The sequence below is a fragment of the Lontra canadensis genome, unplaced genomic scaffold (genome assembly GCF_010015895.1).
Source record: "Lontra canadensis isolate GAN:19392208 unplaced genomic scaffold, GSC_riverotter_1.0 scaffold107, whole genome shotgun sequence".
In the NCBI taxonomy this organism is placed as follows: domain Eukaryota; kingdom Metazoa; phylum Chordata; class Mammalia; order Carnivora; family Mustelidae; genus Lontra; species Lontra canadensis.
In genome coordinates, this window is record NW_022631101.1 from 1377781 (window position 1) to 1385459 (window position 7679).

Below are 7679 nucleotides of genomic sequence, written 5' to 3' on the forward strand. Positions count from 1 at the left end.
AATCTTGAAATCAGATAGGGTTAGCTTTACAACTTGGTTGTTTTTCGAAATTGTCTTAGCCACTCTTGGTCCTTTGTGTTTCCATGTGAATTTGAAGAATTTCTACATTGGTCAATTTCTACAAAATTAAAAAAAAAAGCTGGGATTTTTACTGGGACTGTATTGAATCTATAGGTAAATTTGAGGAGAATTGACAGCAATCTGAGCTTTGTAATTCATGAATATAGTCTATCTCTCCATTTATTTAGGTTTTCATTAAATTCTTCCATTAATGTTTTATAGTTTTCAGTGCCTACTTCCTGTACATATTTTGTTAGCTTTAATGTAAGTATTTTATGTTTTGTGGCACTGTTGTAAATGATATCTCAAAATGTTATTTTACAACTGTTTGTTCTTAGTATCTAAAAATACAGTTAATTTCTTATGTTTACCTTGTATCTTGCAACCTTGTTAAAATTACTTATTAGGGGCAGCTCAGTGGGTTAAAGCCTCTGCCTTCAGCTCAGGTCATGATCCCAGAGTCCTGGGATCGAGCCCAGCATTGGGCTCTCTGCTCAGCAGGGAGCCTGCTTCCCTCTCTCTCTGCCTACTTGTGATCTCTGTCTGTCAAATAAATAAACAAAATCTTTAAAAAAAAATCACTTATCAGAGTCAGTACTTTTTAATTTTTTTTTTTGCTAGAATACTTAGGATTTTCTATGTAAATAATCATGCCACCACAAATGGAGGTTTATGCCCTCTTTTCCAATCTGTTGCCATTTATTTCCCTTTTATTGCCTTACTGCCCTAGCCAGGATCTCTACTACAATATTTAATAGAAGTATGACAGTAGACGTCCTTCTCCTCTTCCTGGTCCCAGAGGGGGGGTGTTCAGCCTTCACAGTAAGTAAAATGTCAGTGTAGCTCTTTGTAGACACCTTTTCTTAAGTTAAGCAAATTTTGTACTCTTTCTGGTTTGCTAGGAGTCTTTACCATGAATGTTGAATTATGTCACATTATTGTCATTTATTGAGATGATGTGGGTTCTCTCCAAAATCCTATTAATGTGGCTGATTCCATTGGTAGATTTATGATGGCTAAACCCACTTTCCAGTCTAGAATAAACCCCAATGGTCAGGAAGTGTTTTCCTTTTTTTTTTTTTTTTTAAGATTTTATTTATTTATTTGACAGACAGAGATCACAAGTAGGCAGAGAGGCAGGCAGAGAGAGACGGGGAAGCAGGCTCCCTGCTGAGCAGAGAACCTGATGTGGGGCTCGATCCCAGGACCCTGGAATCATGACCTGAGCCGAAGGCAGAGGCTTTAACCCACTGAGCCACCCAGGCGCCCAAGTGTTTTCCTTTTTATGTGTTGCTTCAGTAGCTCTGTTAATATTTTGTTAAGGGTTTTCATATCTATATTCCTGGGGGACATTTGTTTTTTTTTCTTTTATTGTAATGCTTTTGTCTGATTTAGATTTCAAGGTAATGTTGGTCCCGTAGAGTGAATTGGTAAGCACTCTCTCCTCCTCTGTGTTCTGAGTTTATGTAAGATTGATATGACATCTTGCTGAAATGTTTAATAGGATTCAACTGTGAAGCCGTCTGCCTCTTAAACTTTCTTTGTGGAAAGGTTTTTAACTATTAATTGATTTCTTTAATAGTTAAAAGGCTATTGAGATATCCTAGTTCTTCTGTGTCAGTTTTGGTAATTTGCGTTTTTCAAGGAATTTGTCCCTTTCAACTAACGTGTCAAATTATTGGCACAATATTGTTCATAATATTCTTTTTTCTATGCTTTTAATTTCTTTGGGAAATGCAGAGATGTCCTTTCTTCCCTTCCTGAATTTAGAAAATTTTATCATTTATTTTCTTGATTTGATCTAATGAGAAACCTATCAGTTTTATTAACTTTCTCAAAGAACCAACTTCTGCTTCTCCCTCTCCCTCTGCCCCCCACTCCCATCTTGTGTGTGCGGTCTTTTTCTCTCCCGAATAAATAAAATGTTCTAAAAAAGTAAAGTGTACTCCTTAGGCAGCGCACAGTTCATAACAGTCTGGCTTGACAAGGTCTGTTTTATAATTGGGTGTTTCTATAATTTAGGTTCAATTGGTATGGTTAGGCGTAAATCTGTCGTCTTGATTTAAAGAAAAAACCAGTCTTATGGGGTCCTTGTTCCCTTTTTCCACCTTTATTTGGATTGAGTATTTTTTTATGATACCTTTTCACATGCTTTTAAGTTTAATAGCTATAGCTCTTTGTTTTGTTCTTTTAGTGTTTGCTTAGAGTTTATGTTATAACATTAACTTATCACAGACTATGTTCAGGTTATCTACTAAAACTCACATAGGGCATAAGAACCTTGCAACAGGACCTTTGCATGTCTCCCCTCTCTACATTTGTGCTCTTTTCATGCATTTTACTGTTGCATATGTTATACACACCACAACAACACTGTAATAAATTTTCCTTAATCAGTTGTCTATTGAAGAGATGTGAGGGGCGCCTGGGTGGCTCAGTTGGTTAAGCATCTGCCTTTGGCTCAGGTCGTGATCCCAGGGTTGTGTGATGAAGCCCCGCATCCGGCCCCCTGCTCAGCAGGAGGCCTGCTTCTCCCTCTCCCACTCCCCCTGCTTATGTTCCCTCTCTCACTGTGTCTCTCTCTGTCAAATAAATAAATAAAATCTTAAAAAACAAAAACAAAACAAAACAAAAAAACAGCTTGTGTACTTACCCACCATTTCTGGTGGTTACTAAATAGTTACGATTTCTGGCGTTTCTCATTCCTTCGTGTAGATCCAGATTTCCATCTGGTATCTTTTTCCTTCTGCTTGAAGGGCTTTCTGTCACATTTCCTGTTTTGCAGGTCTGCTGGTGATAAATTCTCTAAGCTTTGGAATGTCAAGAAAAGTGTTTTTTGCCTTCAGTTTCTTAAAGTTTTTAACTTTTTGAAAATTGTGGTAAAATACACAGCTCCACCATCTTTCTTTTTTTTTAAAGTTTTTATTTATTTGAGAGAGAGAGCCAGGCAAAGAGGGAACACAAGCAGGAGGATTGGGAGAGGGAGAAGCAGGCTTCCCACCAAGCAGGGAGCCGGCCATGGGCCTCGATCCCAGGACCCTGGGACCATACCCTGAGCGGAAGGCAGATGCTTAATGCCACCCAAGTGCCCCACAGCCCCATCAACTTTAAGTGCACATTTCAGTGGCGTTAAGTACATTCATGGTGCTGGGCTGCCTTCCCCACCATCGTCCCCCAAAACTTTCTTGTTATGCCAAATGGAAACTCTGTACTCATTAAACACAAGTCCCCGTTCCCTCCTGCCCCCCAGCCCCTGAAAAGCACTATTCTCCTTTCTTTCTCTATGAAATTGACTACTCCACATCCCACATCTAGGTGGTGTTTGTCCTTTTGTGTCCTTTTGTAAACAGTATTTATCCTTTTGTGTCTGGCTTATTTCACTCAGCGTGATGTTTTTAAAGTTCCTCCATGCTGTGGTGTGTATCGTGATTTTAAGTTTTAAGGCTGAATAATATACCATTGTATGGACATACCACATTCTGTTTATCCGCTCATCTGCTGATGGATACCTGGACTGCTTCTACCTTTTGTCCATTGTGAGTAATGGTGCTGTGAATGTTGGTGTGCCAACTACATTTGAGCCCCTCAGTTCTTTGGGAGCACATAACTAGAAATGGAAATGCTGGATCTTACAGTGATTCTCTGTTAAACTTCTCAAGGAACCCCCATACCAATTTCCGTAATGGCTGTACCATTTTTAATTCCCACCATAATGCACATGGGTTCCAATTTCTCCACATCCTTGCCAACACTTGGTTCTTTGTTTTTTTGTTTGTTTTTTCCTTTTTTTTTAAAAGACTTTATTTATTTATTTGACAGAGATCACAAGTAGGCAGAAAGGCAGGCAGAGAGAGAGGAGGAAACAGGCTCCCCACTGAGCAGAGAGCCCCATGTGGGGCTCAATCCCAGTACCCTGGGATCATGACCTGAGCCAAAGGCAGAGGCCTTAACCCACTGAGCCACCCAGGCACCCCTTTTTCCTTTATTTTTTTGTTCAAAATTAATAGCCATCCCAGTGAGCGTGAAGTGGTTGGTTATCTCATTGGCTTTTGATTTGCATTTCCCCGATAAGCATCTTTTCATGGACTTACTGGCCATTTGTATGTCTTCCTTGAAGAAATGTCTTTTTGTTGGTTTGTTTGAAGGGATCGCCTTAATAGAACAAATACGATTTTTTGGAGAAATATCTTTTCCAGTCCCTTGCCCATTTCTGAATCAGGTTATCAGTTATTTTGTTGTTGAGTTATAGGAGTTCTTTTTTTTTTTTTTAAGGTAGACTCCACGCCCAGTGTGGAGCCCAGCGAGGGCTTGAACTCACAATCCTGAGATCATGACCTCAGCTGAGATCAAGAATCAGATGCTTAACTGACTGAGCCACCCAAGCGCCCCACAGAGTTCTTTTCCTATCTTGGATGTGAATCCCCTATCACATGAAGCCATTTTTTTTTTAACATTTTATTTATTTATTTGACAGAGAGAGATCACAAGTAGGCAGAGAGGCAGGCAGAGAGAGAGGAGGAAGCAGGCTCTTCACGGAGCAGAGAGCCCGATGCGGGGCTCGATCCCAGGACCCTGGGACCATGACCCGAGCCGAAGGCAGAGGCTCTAACCCATTGAGCCACCCAGGCGCCCCATGAAGCCATTTTTGAATATTCTTTTCCATTCTGTGGGTTGTCTTTTTACTCTCTTGATAGTGTCCTTTGATGCACAGAAGTTTTTAGTTCAGGTGAAGGCCACCTGATCTATTAACCATCAAAAAGTTCATCCAACTAAGTTATCCCATCAACAGAATAAGGAAGAAAATAATTGGATTGCCATACAAGATACAGAAAAAGCATGGAGCACATTTTATCCGCCATTCCTCATAAAAACTCTCACCTTCATAGGGCAGGGGCCCCTATGAAGAGTCTTCTCCCCAGCTGGCTCGTCTCTTTTTATCCACAGTGACAGGGCTGCTCGGCCACTTCCTGGCTGTGTGACTAGACACAGTGACTGTCAGGGCCTGGGGACCCCAGCGGTGCACCGGGGATGAGGACACCATCCATCTCCTGGGAGTGGTGGGAGAGGGTCGCCTGGGACCAGGAAGCAAGGTGCGGGGCACAGTCAGGCTCACACCGAGCCTGGCACACAAGAGGCCTCGTGGATAGTGGCGGGTAGCTCTTGAAGTCTACCTGACTGGAGTTCAAGTCTTGGCCGCCGCCTCTAACATACTGTCCCGCAGCTGGTGTCTAACCTGCCGAGTCTGCTTCCTGCCTGAAATAAACAGTTCCTTCTCCCAGGGCCGGGAGGAGAATGCCATGTTATCCATTTGGGACACACTCAAGGAGCTCATCCTTCTCCTCGTCCTTCTCCCCCACCCCCGCCCCCAGCCTCCTCCTCCTCCAATATTACTCGACAGTGAAAGGGAAGGACGCACTGGGCGAACCTCAAAAACATTATGGTAACTGAAAGAAGAGAGACGCGAAAAGAACACACGTTTATTCACAAATAGCCAAACTGAAAAGCGCCCCCACGTCCATCACCAGCCAAATGGATGAAGAGAATGTGGTTCTCTCCACACAATGGGCGAATTCCCAGGCCAAAGAGAAGGAAATCCTAATCCACCCTTTGTGACAATTGGGCCGGAGCTGGAGGACCTTCTGCTAAGCGACATCCGCCAGTCCCAGAAGGGCAGGTTCTGCCTGGTTCCACTCCTGTGCGCTGTCTCAACCTCTCCGACCCACAGATATGGGGAGGAGGGTGATTCCCGGGTGGGGGCTGGGTTGTGCGGGGAGTTGTTCAGTGGAGATAAGGTTAGTCATACAAGATGAGTGAGCTCCAGAGGTCACCCTGCAACACTGTGCCTGAGGGTAACAATACGGGGCGCCTTAGGCACAAGGGGCCGGCTCAGTCCGGGACCGTGTGACTCTCGATCTCGGCGTCATGAGTTCAAGCCCCGCGCTGGGTGTTGAGATTACTTAAACAGATAAATCTTTTTTAAAAATGTGTCAAGAGGGCAGATCTCACGTTAAGTGTTCTTTTTTTTAAAAAGATTTTATTTATTTTAGAGAGAGGGGGGAGCACGAGCACAAGTGGGAGGGGAAGAGAGAGAGAAAAATCTCGGCCGACCTGATGGGAATCGCAGAGCCCAGTGTGGGGCTCGATCCCAGACCCTAAGATCACAAGCTGAGCCGAAACCAGGAGTTGGATGCTTAACCCACTGTGCCATCCAGGCATTCGTCCCATATTAAGTGTTCTTAACACACACACACACACACACACACCGCACTCACACACACACGTATTCTATGATCCCACTTACATGAAATGTCCAAAATAGACAAATCTGCAAAGACAAAAAGTAGACCAGTGGTCGCCAGGGCCTGAGGGGGATGAGCGGCTAAGGGGTACAGGGTTTCTTTTCGGGGATGCTGACACTGTTCTTAACACTGACTGTGATGATGGTTGTACAACTCGGCAAATATACCAAGAGCGACTGACTCGAACCTTCAAAGGGATGAATGATCTGGCATGCAGATCCTGTCCCCACAAAGCTGTTTGTAAATGGGGGACCCACATCTGGGAAGAATACTGCCGCACGGAGGTCCACAGGTCCTTCGTGAAATGCCTACAAGACCGCAACCCGTCGTTCATTCTGCCTCTCCTCTGTTGTGCATCAGTGACATTGAAGGTGTCCTCTTAGCAGTGGAAGTGAGGAAGGTGGACCCTGTAGATGGCTCACCTTGGCCCTGGGGAAAGAGGGGTTAAGCGCTTCCCCAGAGAGGGGCAGCTTCCTGCCCAAGGTCACACAGCCCAGAGGCTCCGAGAGTCCTGAGTCCCCACCTTCCTGAGTTCACATGTGGGTGAGGTTCCAACCCCAGCCCCAGAGCTGACCGCTGGCTGCCTCCTCCTTCCCACTTCTCAGGGAAACACACACACACGCGCACACACACATACATGCGCACGCACATACCCCCCCAGGAAGCATCCATCATAGGCTGTCCAACCAGGCCGGAGGGGTAGGGGTCATCGGGGAGGTGACCTCAACGTCTCCGTGGGGACCAGAATCCGGCGGGGCTGTGGGTGAGAGGCTGGAATTTTTCCCACCCTGAGATTTTCCTGATCAACCCAGGAGGGCGCCCTGGATGCCGCCAGCCCTGCCCCCAACCTCCTTCCTCTCTTGACACAGCTTCCCGGCTAAGGATGGATGGAGGGGGGTGGGGTGTGCCAAGGAGGAGCCACCAAGCCCAGAAACCAGGGAGAGGCACTTCAGGATTGACGAAATGTGGGACCCTGGCCGAGCGTGGCTGGGGGCCTGCCCCGGAGTCCCGCGCCTGGGGGCCTCGGGGGGTAAAGGGGATGAACTTGCCTGCTTCTGGCCCGCGGGGCCTCCCTCAGCCTCCACTGCCCTGCCCAGGAGTTGGACCCCAGCCCAGCCTCGGGCGTGTGAGAAGCCCTTGGCCCTGGGCCCTGCCCCTGGTCCTTCCTCCCCCACACACTGGGGACTCAGCCCTTCCTTGTGTTAAATAGAAACCTCTTTATTCTAAGTATCGTACATTCCTTAATATGTTGGACCGGGGCCAGACCTTGAGGTGAGGGGAAAGGGGGGGCCTGGGATACTTCTGTAGAGCCTTCCAAAA